Source organism: Euprymna scolopes, chromosome 12 (genome assembly GCF_053919585.1).
Source record: "Euprymna scolopes isolate OS-2025 chromosome 12, ASM5391958v1, whole genome shotgun sequence".
NCBI classification, from domain to species: domain Eukaryota; kingdom Metazoa; phylum Mollusca; class Cephalopoda; order Sepiida; family Sepiolidae; genus Euprymna; species Euprymna scolopes.
Genome location: NC_136493.1, coordinates 14,458,228 through 14,474,392, shown reverse-complemented (window position 1 = coordinate 14,474,392; position 16,165 = coordinate 14,458,228).

Here is a 16,165-nt window from a genome sequence, read left to right as displayed (position 1 = left end):
ACTTATCATGCAAATTCTGCTCTGATTAAACTAAGGTTATGTTAACTTGCATACTGTATTCATAAACTACATGCTTTACTATGGCCAGTCTCTATCGTATGAACATTTCACTTGCGACTTCAGTCAGGATGTCGGCCTACGCACAATGAGTCGATGTGGAATTGCACAACTTTGAGCTGTCACTGCAGTGTTATATTAAGTTTTTTTTTAATGTGGCATCAAGTTCCGGAAATTGATATGCTTAGCATCATTCGTCGGACAAAGCTATCACGTATCACCCAAAACAGTACAACATTGTTGCAAAAGAACTCCTCGAAAAATACCCTCAACTCCTGTCCGGATAAATGCCATTCAACCTAGGCAGAATCATTTCTATATACTCTAGTCAACTTTTCATCCATCATTTGAGTGTGACAAACATCATCAACCGGTTGTCCCATATATTTTTTACCGCAATCAAATGTCTTTTTAGTACTCCTGTTGCTACTAAGAATCATCCATATACAGGTAAATGCCCTTCTAATTAACGGCAAATAGAAAACGTTAAGCGTCGTAACTCTGGAACTTGGTTCCCTTGCTTACATATTAATGGCTTACATTTTAATTGCTTACATATTAATGGCTTACATTTTAATTGCATACATATTAATGGGTTACATTTTAATTACTTACATATTAATGGGTTACATTTTAATTGCTTACATATTAATGGCTTACATTTTAATTACTTACATATTAATGGGTTACATTTTAATTGCTTACATATTAATGGCTTACATTTTAATTACTTACATATTAATGGGTTACATTTTAATTGCTTATATATTAATGGCTTACATTTTAATTGCTTACATATTAATGGCTTACATTTTAATTGCTTACATATTAATGGGTTACATTTTAATTGCTTACATATTAATGGGTTATATTTTAATTGCTTACATATTAATGGCTTACATTCCTCTTAGACGTCAAGGCCAAACATCTGCACGCCACCATTAAATGTTTATGATCCTTACCTACGAAACTTAAGGATTCTAGTTCAATTAAAACTACATTTGATAACATCATGGCTTTATTAATGTAGATATACACCTAAATTGATGTAACTGTTATTGATGACTCGTCTTCCATTCAAATAGTTTTAATAATAGCTGCCGCTAACAAGAGTGCATCGTTTAGGCCAAAAATAAATGTGTCAAACAATATGTTTTCCTTTTATCATTATCCTTTGGAATCGTAACAGAGACTCATGGGCCCGTATCTGCAGGTAGGCTCTCTTTACATCTAATAACCCTAAGTAATACCCTGCTGACGCCACTTCCGGTGTTGTATATAAAAATGCTGCAAGGATTTTTAGCTTCTTAATATTTGTTTTGTAGTGTAATATTTTTGTGTGTTGATTATTTTTTTTCTGAAATTGGAGAGCGGCAGTGATGCATTTTATGTAAGTGTTAGATTATGGTACTAGATTCAACATTATAGTAGGTAAGACAACAGGATAAGGTGCTAGTGGTATGTCCGAGGTCACTATTAGTTGCATGGTTGTTAAAGGAGTTACATTCTCCCTAAGGAGCATTTGAACTTATAAATGATGTTGTGGGCTCAAACGGTTTAAGAGAATGGGAAGGGATTTTTTTTAAATAATGTATTTTGGGTTTTATTTTTCTATAGTAAATATTGAATCTAATGTTATTGCTGTCAACGGAGAATATTTATATGTGGATGACTTTTTTTATATCGATTTCTTCTAACGTAAAGCCCAGATGAAATCCCAATATTCAACATACTATTGGTTAAAAAAGACTCATTTAACTGCTTGTATTTTTAACTTAAAAAATGTATTCAGTAGTGTTTACTTATCTTTGTTTGTCTACAGATGGTATGACTAATGGTGGCGATTCTGAAAATCAGCTCAGAGGAGAAAATCCGTTCTTGCTTACAAAAATGCATAAGTCTAGCTGGCATTTCCCGGTAACAGAACATCAGACTATAAATAATAAACCAAGCCTTTCTTAAAGAACGAAAAAAATCAATTGTTTTCAAAAAAATATCTATCGTTCGCCAATGAGAAATCTTGGACAAATTTTTATTAAAACAACAAACACAAACAAATGTTTATTATAACAACACACACAAACACATTTTTATTAAAACAACACAAACAAACAAATTTCTATTAAAAAACACACACAAACAAATTGTCTCTTCCAAAAGTATTTTACGGTAAAGTTTTAACTGTCAATATTGTTACCTTTTATATTTAACATATGCCACACGAAAAAAAGTCTTGCTAAGCCGTTTGTTGCTTTACTTTCAATAAATTATCATTTCTTTGATGATCAAGCTATTTTGTCATTTATTTTTAAATTATTTAGAGAAAATAATATATAAAATGATACGCCTTATTGTGTAAAGCGACAAAAACATTTCCTGAAAGGATTAGATTGAAAATAGTTTAGATTCTGCCGAACTGATTCTGGTTATGTATGCACTTTAATGTATATAGCTAAACTCTTCAGAAATCTACTAATTGAAGGTCTTTAATTAATGTTTGCGAAGTGACACATCTGTTACTGACGGCCAAATTGACGAAATGGCCACGCCCATTGTTAGCGAAGTACTAACACCCACCAGCACTTTATCTCTGAAACCGTTGAGCGTAGATGGTTATGTGACTACTCAAAATGTCAGGAATTGCCACATTATGAGGGTCAATAATACATTATGATGTTCTAAAACTAATGGATTTCGAGATATTTGCAATAAGCTAATTTTAATACATTTCGAACCTATGTTCCGTGTAATTTACACGGATGTACTATACATGTAATGGCATGACTAATCCGGGAGGTTTTCCACTGAGTGTTCATGAAAATACCAAGTATATTATATATTATTTGGATTTTTTTTAAATTTTTCTTTGTAATTTGAATTTGAATCACTGCATGTAACATGGTAATATTTCATTGCCGTTTCATCTGAACATTTGAATGAAATAATATTACCTGAAGAAGGATTTCACAGAATGGAAAGAAACAGCGTGCAATGAGAATGAGAGTGGAAGTTGTTTCTAGATGATCTGTGTCCAATCTTGAGAGATTTTACACATTCTATCCGACAATATGTTCATTTCAGCCATTCGTAGGTGCATGCCCTTTTTCTTTGGATTTGGTCGAACAACCTATAGCAGATGGGGCACAATCTCCTTAGAAGGAAGTTCCCTGGTATTTACAGATGCTTCACACAAGATGGATGGTTGATGAACCACACTCCTTGAAAAGGCAGCGCAGTAGAATTTTACATGGCATTTGAAAAATGTTACAACAAACATGGCAACGTTCGAGGAGGTATCATTGGAATAACAAGAAAAAAGGAAGCAGTAGGTTTATGGAATCACTTAAAGCATGAGAAAGATCTTTATGCAGCACAACTGCTTAAATGATGTAATTTGGACAAATATTATGGTAAACTCAGTCTACATAACGAGTTCAATCCAGCCCCTACGAAAATCGGCTATGAACATGCAAGGACACTTATTGATTACATAAAATCCATTAAATAATCCATTCAATGCTGGCACCAGATTACACAATATCTCAACTGGAGCTGATATACACCAAAACGTGGTTGATGGATTTCTAGAGTGCCTGGCAACTGATGAGAAAAGTTATTAAGAGTTTGTTACAATGAGACTTCAGAATATGGAGAAGCATCTACATGATACAATACCTACTAAGCGTAAGATTGTTTTTGTGCAGCATGCTTCTGCTCCACATATTGAGCAGAGATCTGTGACAAAAAAAGGTGCAGCAGAAACGATAAGGTACATTGACTATGCAAGAGAAAGAGGATACAGCATGCTGGAGCCTCTGTAGTATGAGTTGGCAAGCACTGCCTTTTCTTGACTACTGAAGATAAGGATGGAATACGATTAAAAAACAGATAAAGCGTCCCTATCAAGAGAATTGGTCAAGCAACTTCCCAGAACAAAAAGATATGTAAAATGTGACGCTTAAATTACAGTTGATTTCATGGCACTCGTACGTATATAATAAAAAAGATGGGCATTGAAACATTTGGCCATTTGGCTGAGACTTTATCCAAAATTAATTTTGCTACTACAGAGGAGTCAACAAGAATAGATATTATTGTTGATGTTTATCAAAAATCATCGATCAAATGGAACGTGCAGTGAGAAGTTCTGAACAAATTACCATCACTATTAAGCCTGACAATCAGAAAGTACCTGTCGATCTAGAACTCAATATTGAACAAAGAGAGGTTCGGAAAATATTTCTTCAAGTGGATACTACAAAATATTGTATCAAATAAAGGATCTCTTTGGTGGAGTATATGATGGCGAATGTAGAAAACCGTTTGTGTGCAAAGAAAACGATAACAGAGCTCTCATGCAACCAAGAAGAGGCTGATGACAGAATCATGTTCCATATTTATTATGGTGTAACACGTGGTTTTCAATCCATCCTCGTTGACTCACCTGACACGGATGTTCTCATAAACCTCATCTACCATTTCAAGAAACATGGGAATACAAAAACTCTACTCTGTAAAGCTTGGCAACAAGAAGAACAAGAAAAATGTGCCTGTTCACCTGTTGGCTGATCAACTGAATAGAAATTTGGTGCCCTCTCTACCAGCAATTCGCGCATTAATTGGGTGCGACATTACCAGTAAGGTGGGTTCAAAGCTAGCTGGTCTGAAGGCTTCAATGTATCTCACTCTATTCGAAGGGTTTGGTGCAGAGGAATTGTCACCGAAGATAAGTAATGCTGAAAAAATTCGTGTAACTATATGAAAGAAAATCGACTGTTCAACATTTGATGAGTATCGATGGAAGCAGCACCATAATTTCAGGAAAGAACTTGACTTTAACCAGCTTGCGTGTTGTTCTTCCACACGAAAAGAACACTTAAAACGAGCATATCTACAGTGCAGATTGTGGTTAGAAGCCCAAAATATTGTAATAATTTAACAAGATCCGCTCAAGTTTTGATATAAAACAACATAACTCGGCATAACTCTTGACCAGATGACCTACCACCACCATGCAAATACGTAGGAGTACAAAGACATGCACTTGCAGAGCAAAGAACTAAAAATGTGTGGTGTTTTGTGGTTGTAGTAAGAGCACAAAATGTCGAAATCCACAGAATTAAACTAAAAAAATTATGGATAATGTACATAAGTAATATAATAAAGATCAGGATGCAATACACTGTGAGATGTACAACATTGAAATTGTTTTATTGCAAATATCTCGAAAACCATTAGTTTAAGAACATCATAATGAATTATTGACCCCCCCCATAATGTGGTAATTCCGGACATTTTGAGTGGTCGCATGACCATCCAAGCTCAACGGTTTCAGAGATACAGTGCTGGTAGGTGTCCGTACTTCACTAAATATAGGCGTGCCTATTTAGTCAATTTCGCCGTCAGTGGCAGATGTGTCACTAAGCAAACATTAATTAGAGACCTTCAATTAGTATATTTCTGAAGAGTTTATCGATATACATTAAAGTGCATACATCACAAGCATGAGCTACTCTAGTATGGGAGCGTATCCTAGATTAAATGTTGTTAGTATACAAAAACAAACGAATATTTTTTTGTATTTAATGCGAAAATAACATAGCATATCCAATCAAAAATATTTAATTAATGAAGTACAATGCTTTACTAATTTTTACCGACCGAAATATCAATTTCTACTATAATATTTGACATTCATATGCATAAGACAGTGGGCCTAGTTTTATATTAAAATAAAAGAACTGTGTGAATAAATTTCGTAGTATATCTACATCTATCAATCTATGTATCTATGTATCTAAGTGCCTATGTATCTACCTGTATATATATATATATATATATATATATATACATGTATATAAATATATATAAATATATATATAAATATATATAAATATATATATATATATATATATATATATATACGTGCTTGCATAATCGTATATTAGTTTGGTGTAAAAACAATGCCGTTTTTTAAGTTCAACTCCAAGCAAAAAACGATTATTTTGCACAAACTATATATTTATCTATAAATCTCTCTCTCTCTCTCTCGCTTGCTCTCTCTCTCTTTCTCTCTCTCTCTCTCTCTCTCTATATATATATATATATATATATATATATATATATATATATAAAGATTTATATGGGTACAAAATTTTATAACGGATTTAAATAGCACTGGGGCAAATGCCATTATTAAAATTGAGGACTTTTTTTCTTTTTTTTTTGACGTTTCTTGATTAAACGTCAAAAAGTGTTTCTTGATTAAACGTCAAAAAAAAAAAAAGTCCTCAATTTTAATAATGGCATTTGCCCCAGTGCTATTTAAATCCGTTATATATATATATATATATATATATATATATATATATATATATATATATATATATATATGCATATATATATATATATATATATGCATATACTTATTTATATGTATATATAATTATAAAACTCAAATAATGTTGTACCGGGTGTTCTATCCCAACATCCGGTTTACGACTTCCGGTTGCGCATGTGTACATAAACATAAAGCTATAACGTAATACGGAAATGAACCATGGAAAAAAGCAGAAAGTATTAACAATTGTTTATTTGACCGCGAAAAATAAATTGGGACGATTGAAACGTACGCAGTAAAACAATACGTTTTATTATCGCGTTGATTATTTGTATATATATATATATATATATGTATATATATATATATTTAGAGTTATTGTTGTGTTGTTCCAACGAGAGAAGCAAATGTATATTTAAAAGAGTGTAGCCATCAACATTTGTGGGCTTTTCAGCCTTTTATCATTTTTTATTTTAAACTATTTTCATAACGCGTTTCAAGCATTGTACAGCTCTCTTCAGGCATATTTTTATATAAAGGTCTTTTTTAAGTGAAGTGTTATTCTGGAGATCATTTTACATCTAATGATTCTGAGTGTGTTTTGTGATTTCCGTTTTACAGGTGTTTGAATTGAGTAAGGTCTGAAATGCAGCCTCTTGAATGTCGAGCAGTGATCCGGGTTTTGTATTTGAAAGGACGCACACCACAGGGGACTTTTGATGAAATGAAAGAACTTATGGTGATAATGCTCCATCATATGCACTTGTAAAACGCTGGCATCGTGAATTACAACATGGCCGGAAGTCTGTGGAAACAGCTCCCAGACCTGGTCGCCCCCTTCTGCTATTGATGAGTCATCTGTCCGTCAAGTTGAGGCTGCCATTTTGGAAGAGTGGCGCATTACTATTCGCCAAATAGCCGAATATATCAACATTAGTACAGGGTCTGTGAAGAATATCATTCATGACTATTTGCATATAAATAAGGTGTCTGCCAGATGGATTCCCAGGTTGCTCACACCATTCCAGAAGCGAGAACGCGTCGATTGCTCGAGGATTAATTTGGAGATGTGCCAAGAAGATGAGTCAAAGATTTTCAACAGACTGATTACACAGGATGAAACCTGGGTCCATCACTATGATCCAGAGACCAAAGCCCAGTAAATGCAGTGGAAGTTCTTGGACTCACCACCTGCAAAGAAGGCAAGGGTGCAGCCCTCCGATGGCAAGGTCATGCTAACAGTCTTCTGGGATCAGGACGAAGTAGTGATGACAGATTTCCTGTCAAAGGGTACCACAATTACAGGAGCCTATTATGCTTCACTTTTGGTTAAATTAAGGGAAGCTATCAAAATAAAGAGGCGGGACAAGGTCAGTAAAGTTATCCTCCTCCTGCATGACAACGCCCCGATCAACAACTCGCATGTCGCTAGATCAGAAGCGCGGGGCCGTGGTTATGAAATCCTCCCCCATACTCCCTACACTCCTGATTTTGCACCCTCTCACTTTCACCTCTTCCCAGACATGAAGTTGTTTTTGAAAGGAAAGCGTTTCCCAGATGATGTAACCTTGATTTCTGAAGTCACGTCATGGTTGGAGGACCAACCTGGTGTGTTCTAAAAAAACAGTCTCCAGAGCTGCATCAAACGATGGAAGAAACGCATAACTCTGGAAGGTACCTATGTAGAGAACGACTAATAACTGTGCCAAGTTTCATTGCTCTACTACTATCGGAATTGGGTCAGGGGCATTACTTATCTATGTATATATATATATATATATATATATATATATATATATATATATATATATATGACGAATGCTATATATACCAGCACATTCTATATCCTTACCGTTTATTTTTCCATCATGTTGAAATATACAGTTCTCCACAGCACCTGTTTCGTGGCGTAGAAATGATTATAAAATGATTATGTCAATTTTACATATTTTAAACTCTGACTCATCCAAATAATAAGACCTATTTACCTTAAAATTAAACTAAAAAAAGATCTTTGACCTTAGAGCATACGTTCGAAACAATCAGATAAATAGTTAAAATTGTGTTGCATAATATTCTCGCGATCTAAAGATTTTTATTTTATACCTATCTATCTATCTATCTATCTATATCTCACACACACACACACACACACACACATATACATATATATATATATATATATATATACATGTGTGTGTCTGTGCTTCAGTAGTTTGTTATATCATGAATTGAAATTCATTTCTTTTTAGATTAAGTTTTCTCTTATAAGAGCTGATCAGGTTCGAGACAATAGACTAAAGCTTTCCCAAAGAAAGAGAAATAAATTTTCACGTTGTCACTTAGGACTGTACGAAGCCTTACACCAGCTTCAAGAATAGTTTCGATTATGTTAGACAGTTTGTCGGCAATGAATTCCCGACACTATAATATTTAACAATGTGCATGCACGTACGCTTCCTCCGTAAATCCTCAACTGAAGCCTAAATACATTTAATTGGATTCATTTAACCATAATTTCCAAGATATAGTTCTTTAAAATAATCGCATGGAAACCAACTACGCGACTGTATTTTATGCGAACCTATCTTCAAACGCTGCTAATTCTATCTCTTTATAACATGACTTACAAAAGCTGTCGACTTATTGGTTTGTTTTACATTAATTTTGAAACGCCTGTTTCAATTAGGTGCGAAATGTCGCCTCGGGTGCTCGTGATTTCTACCATTCTATCTTCTACTTAGTCATGTTGGATTTTATTTTTGTGCTTTTCTTTGTCATTAAGATAACAAATTAATTAAGTGTCTTAAATATATTAAACAATATAACGCATGGTAAAGTCTTTCAGAAGATTGATAATATCAACTCGCAGGGAATCGACGGAATAACTATTATCTTGACACAATCTTGTTATAAAATGTACGTGCCTGTTAATTCATGTATAAAGTCTGGTTTTGTAAATATGGTTACTTTCACTGTATACCGTTTTAGTTTTACGGGTCTAGATTATTATTTTTAAACCAGTCCCCGTTAATTTTGAGTTAAGCTCAATGTATCTATTTAATAGGTGTAGAGCATATACAGTGTAAAATTTTGTTGAAAATTCAAAGACTCACGTTTTCTTTTTTAAAACCTTCGTTTATTTCCTGGATTTTCCCATTACACCTGTTTCATTAATGGGTAGGCAATTTTACGATTTATGTGCCCATGAAAATATCCTGTCCCGACCAACTTATGTTTATCCATTAGAGTTTTACAACAAAAGGTATATTTTTACATGCTGAACATCGTATTCGGGTAGAAAGATTTCCAAAGCCATGCCTCCTCACTTCCTCCATCTTTTGGTGTTACATGAAGATGGTTTTCAGTTTAAACTCGTAGTTTCGTATTTTTATTTTTTTATTTATTAATTATTTATTTTTTTATTTTACTTCCCCTTTATTTCCTATTTGTTTTTATAACACCAGAAGATGGAGGAAGTGAGTAGGCATGGCTTTGGAAATCTTTCACCCGAATAGGATGTTCAGCATGTTAAACATATACGTTTTGTTGTAAAACCTAGTGGATAAAAATCTGAGGAAGTTACTGAGACAGGATATTTTTATGGACACATACATCGTAAAATTGCCTAACCATTAATGAAATAGGTGTAATGGAAAAAAATCTAGAAATAAACGAAGGTTATGATAAAGAAAACGCGAGTCTTTGAAATTTCAACAAAATTTTACACTATACATATATATATATATATATATCTATATATATATATATATATATATATCCAAAACTAAGTTACAAAATGTATGTGGTAATTATGGTACACAGATTATTCCCTGTTTCATCCACGCTAGTCAGGCTTATGCGAAGAGTTGTGGTTATCTCGCCTTTTTTATATACGCAAATTCGCTTGAGTTTTCAGTTAGCCAATTAGCTTCCTATTTTCCACCGCGCCTGTCCTAATGCCAATGGGCAGGCACTTACACAAAAAATACCCAGTTGACCTTAGGTTCAACCCTTCTTTGTGTGTGCTTTTTTAGCGGGAAGCGTTGATATCTAGTAGTCCAACCTATTTTACACCATAGGTGTAGGTAAATGTGATTTTTTTATGTTAGTTTATACATATATGTATATATTTATATGTGTGTCGATATGAAAATGTATGCATGTGTAGTTTTATTATATTTTTTTATTTTCTATTGTTATTGTTAATTTAAAAATTATTTTGTAGCTCTATCCTAGAGTAAAGTTTATCTTATGTACACAGTTTTTCGCAATTTGTCTCCTACAATTTAATAGATGTTGGGGTTCTTTAAAGTATAGGATAGCAAATTTTCCATGAAGGCATAATCTACATGGATCGTCTTGGTATCTCTATGTGCGTTGTCTTGTCTTACTATTTTCTATTCGACTACTGGGGAACATCCGCTTTATTTGAGTTCCCAGTATTGGTTTGCTAGTGATGTTTTCATTCCGTGTTTTTTACTTTTTTAAGGTACTTTTGGGGTAATAATATCTATCTATACGAATTCACTGAGTTTATCAAAGGCAATGATTGTCACTCCTACACTGATGGTTGCGGCAGCAAGGCACACTTCTGTCTATCGGTATGGAAAATAATTTAAAAAATTATAATTTTATATATATATATATATTATGTATATATATATATACTATATTTATATATGTATATATATATATATATCTTTATTAGAAATCGTTATATTTCCTAACGATATATATATATATATACATATATATATATATATATATATATATATATATATATATATATATCGTTAGGATATATATATATATATATATAATTATTTTATACTTATATATATTATATATATATGTATATCTGTATTAGAATTTATAATATATATATATATATATATCTGTATTAGAATTTATAATATATATATATATATATATATATATATATATCTGTATTAGAATTTATAATCTATAATTACTATCGATATATTTATATACATACATATATATAAATATATATATATATATATATATATATATATATATATATATACCTTGCTGTTTTCGATACTGCAAACTTTCTGCAGTGCAGAAGAAAATAAAATAGATAAGCAATGTCAAAATTCCTTTAGATATAATTAATCTCTGACATTGATTTTTGCTGACCAATCGGGTCCTTGACATACCTTTTTACCAAAGGGCGTTGCTTAGAAAAGATGAATGATAACCAAACATTCTATCACTGTCATTTCTTTTTATTTATATCATAAATCATTGTCGTATATTTGAGGTTTTACTGTTATGTCTCTCTTTTGCTGTGCTCCTCTCATATACTCATTGAGCTATTAACTGTAAAACTGAATAGGGTAAGGTGGTACCCAAAATAAAGAATAATTTAAGCATAAAGTATATACACACATATATATATATATAAATACATGTATATATATATATATACATGCATATATATATACACATATATATAGAAAGAGAGAGAAAAAGAGAAAGAAAGGGGTGAGAGAAAAGAGAGATAGAAAGACAATGAGGGAGGAGGGACAACCAAGTAAAATAGAGAAAGAATGAAAGCTAAGAGTAAGAGATTCTAGTAGAGAGATAGACAGATCAAATACTATTGAAATTTTATCAAATCTTTCATCATGAAATAATCATTTTTATACTAATATAAAAAAAAGCACACCATATGTATTTCATAATTTCCACAGCAAAACAACATTGTAGCTCACAAGAACCATTACAGCCATAAAAGTCGGAAGTAACAGCTAAGAGTTTCGACATTTTTTGGACTCATAAGTTAGACATATCCAAAATCGGTGTTCGAAGCCCGATCTACTTGTATGTAAGGCGAGTACTCTGACAAACGCACCACACATAAGAAATCTATTAACTAACACAGATAAAGCGAGATCCGACTATAGATAAAACCTACTACAGAACAAGGTTATGTGGTCATCGACGAAGCTATAACCTAACCCTAACCCTAAGCGTAACCCTAATCCCCACCCTAACCCTAACCCTAACCCTAAGCGTAACCCTAACCCTAACCCTAAGCGTAACCCTAACCCTGACCCTAACCCTAACCCTGACCCTGACCCTAACCCTGACCCTAACCCTAACCCCAGCCGATTACGCAAAAGTATGATGTTTATACTCGCAAGGACTGTGTAATCCAACATGCTATACTACCGACAACAACGAGTAGAATTTTTAGAATGTGAGACTTTATCTAATTATTTTCACAGTTGAAGCAAAATGTAGTAGGCAAAAAAAATCAGGAAAACAGATAGGAAATAGTCTATATCGCCCACCTCTAGAAAAGAGCGATTTCTTGGCTGTAATAACCATAGAGAAAGAAGAAGAAGAAGGAGATAAAAACAAGGAATAAAAAGCAGAAAAAAAACTCACTTCTCGCAGACACGTGGTTCGTCACAAAGAACAATCCAATCGCTAGAAACACCTACACACAATCTTCAGGAGACTGCCTGATTGCTTTCCAGCGTCATGTCTTTATAGTGGCCGGGAATTATATATTTGCATAATCACGCGAGAGCCGACGCGATTCTACGAGAATTTCATGGGGTCAACGCTAATAAAACCCCATGGACTCCATCTTGGAAGTCTCTCTTCCGCTCAGCCCGAAACACAAGAGAGGTATCCGAAGCAAGCTCTCTATTTCCCCTCATTTCGGTTATTGCTAATTCTGCTACACTCCGCCCTGATCTCATGATCACAAATAGGACAGGGGGACAGTCGTCTTTTCCGGGTGCTTATTCGAAGAACCAAAGACAGCACTTCCTCCTTCACATCTTCATTACCACCGTTATTGCCACCAGTCTGTTCCATAGGAGGTGTTTCACAATCAGGACAGGGGGACAGTATCCGTATTTGTCAGGTCCTCCTTCGTAAATGCAAGTATGTGCATTATATGGCTCAAAATCCTCTCCTTCCTCCTGCATCATACTCTCTGTCCTTTTAGACGATATCGTACTGTCCGAGTATTCCTCTTCCTCCGATGTAAAATATAATGGCGAGGGCGCAGATTTTTCACGTGGCGAGGCACACCGTCTACCAAAATCGATCGAGTGCTGATTACCTTGGTTACCTCACCGTTTCGAATCTCGTGGTACATCGATTTTGCGGTCTTTTGACCCACCCGCGATCTCCAACCTGGTAATAGCTGTTCTTTGGACCTGGGGATTCAGTTGCGAGATTGGTCTCCTGTACTCGAACTTCGTATCGATAAATCCTTTTGGCAGGCGCAGTGAAGGGAGATGCGTCCTCTCTTGGTGGGATGTTATACGATTAGACAGCCTTCTGTATGGGACCGCACATTCTAGGCGCTATTCGTTTCACTGTACGGTGACATCGCTCCGCTATACCATTTCCGGTTGGAGCGTATGCACAACGGAATCGCAAGTGAACTCCCTATTTATGTGCAAATGCTTGGAAAGCGTTGCGTCAGAAAGCCGTGTCATTGTCTTAAAGGATTTCATGCTGCGAGCCACGCTCGAGGAACACTGCCTCCAACTGATGAATCACGCTTGCCGAGTCCTGCCTCGTCAATTTCCTCCAAATGGAGAAAGGCGATGGGCCACAGTCTGTTAGAGTTAAAAAATGGAAGGTGCCATAACGCGTGATATCCATTCAAATTATCTGCCAATTCTCGTTCACTTCCAGCTTTGCCTTTTCCCACCTGATTGGCGCTGGGTCAATGGACTGACATTCCTCACATTTCCGTATGACCGTTTTAACGGTTGCTTTTGTCGTGGTTGGCCAACTTCTCATGACAAAGTAGGTAGTGGGTCGCACTCCTGGATGACCACTACCTTTGTGAATAGCCATGATTTGACTCTCATCCAGGTCGTCTGTGTGAACCGCGCCTATCACCGGATCGTTCTGCTACACAGATTCTAAGGTTTCGAACATCATATGATGGAGTACGGCGTCTCTTGCTTCCTTTTACCGTTCCGTTACCGACCTTACTCTCCTCTGAGTATTCCACAAGCCACACAAAGCCAACCGCTATCTATCCAGGTGCAGAGCTCCTGTGTGTATATCTCATGGATTTCTGCCGGCACTGGGTATTCTGACACTCGATTGTGAAGCCTTTCAGGGAGATAGTCCTAAGATGCGTTACACGTTCGGTTTTGATGGTAAAAGGTTGCGGTGAAATCCGGTTCATTAATAGAAATCGCTGCGCATTTAATATTTTTCCTGTCGCCCAGCCGCACTGGTTCTGTAGGCTCGACAACAATACCGCCCAGAGCTTTTATGACGTCGATCCCTAGAAGTAAGTCAAAGCCCAGCGGTTTGCCACGCACCACCAACACATCGATTCTGGTAGACACACCTTCATCAGTGAGCAAAGAGACCGCTCCAACACCGCATTACGCATGGGATATTCCACCAATCGTTTTGACATTCACGTTTGTTTTTCTCCAAGACCAGCACCGGTCTGCATGTAAAATCTTCCTAGAGCATCCTGTATCAATAAGCGCCAAACATCGCGTCCCGTCAAGATTAATGCTTATCACCGGGAGTGTCGTGTTCGCATCTTGGTGGGGAAGGACACTCGCGCTTATGCGTCCTCCCCTTGCTCGTTTCCCGAGCAGTGCTGAGCCCAGTGTCCACTCTCACCGCACCGGTAACACCGTGTTCCGCGTTTTCGACAGTCCTTTGCAAGGTGTCCTTTAACATTGCATTTAAAACAGGTCAGACTAACAGGAATATTCTGGGCTCTGTTGTTGTTGGGTGAGCGGGTGGCCGCAACCAAGTCCTGATTTTGTTCCACAGTCGTGGTAAAAGTTCTCGCTCTCGACATTAGCCCCACTCATGGTCAGTGTTTCAATGTTCGTCACCTGTTGAAAAGCAATTGAGATGGCGTTAGGGAACCCAGTGACGAAAGTCAATTTTGTGAGTCTCTCTAAGCCATCTCCTGTGAATCCGGCCAATCCAACCAACTTCCTGATTTTGTTGGCGTAAAACTCCACACGTTCGCCAGCCCATCTAACCATAGTTATATTTCCGTATGCTGCAAACGCGTCGTCGGTAAATCCCTCCTTTAATCGTGCCTCAATCTGGTCTATTTTCTGTTGATCGTCCTCCTCCATTTTCATGTAGAGGGCCAGTGCATCACTTTCCAGATATAAAGGTATCAGACTCGCTATATCATTCACCTGCTGAAGTTGTTCTACAAGTCTCACGTTTTTCAGCCACGCTACAACGTTTCCTTCGCCAGAGAATGGCTTGATAATATCACTGCTTATCAAAACCTTCGTCATAGTCGGGCCGAAATACTTGAAGCAAAATGTAGTAGGCAAAAAAAAATCAGGAACACATATAGGAAATTTTCTGTATCACCCACTTCTAGAATAGAGGGATTTCTTGGCTGTAATAACCGTAGAGAAAGAAGGAAACAGAAACAAGAAATTAAAAAAAGCAAAAAAAACTCGCTTCTCGCGGACACGTGGTTCGTCACAAAGAACAATCCAATCGCCAGAACCACCTACACACAATCTTCAGGACACTGCCTGACTGCTTTCCAGCGTCATGCCTTTATAGCGGCCGGGAATTATATATTTGTATAATCGCGCGAGAACAGATGCGACTCTACGAGAATTTAATGGGGTCAACGCTAATAAAAACTCATGGACGCCATCTTGGAAGTCTCTCTTCCGCTCAGCCCAAAATACAACAGATGTATCCGAGGTAAGATCTTTATTTCCCCTCATTTCGGTTATTGCTAATTCTGCT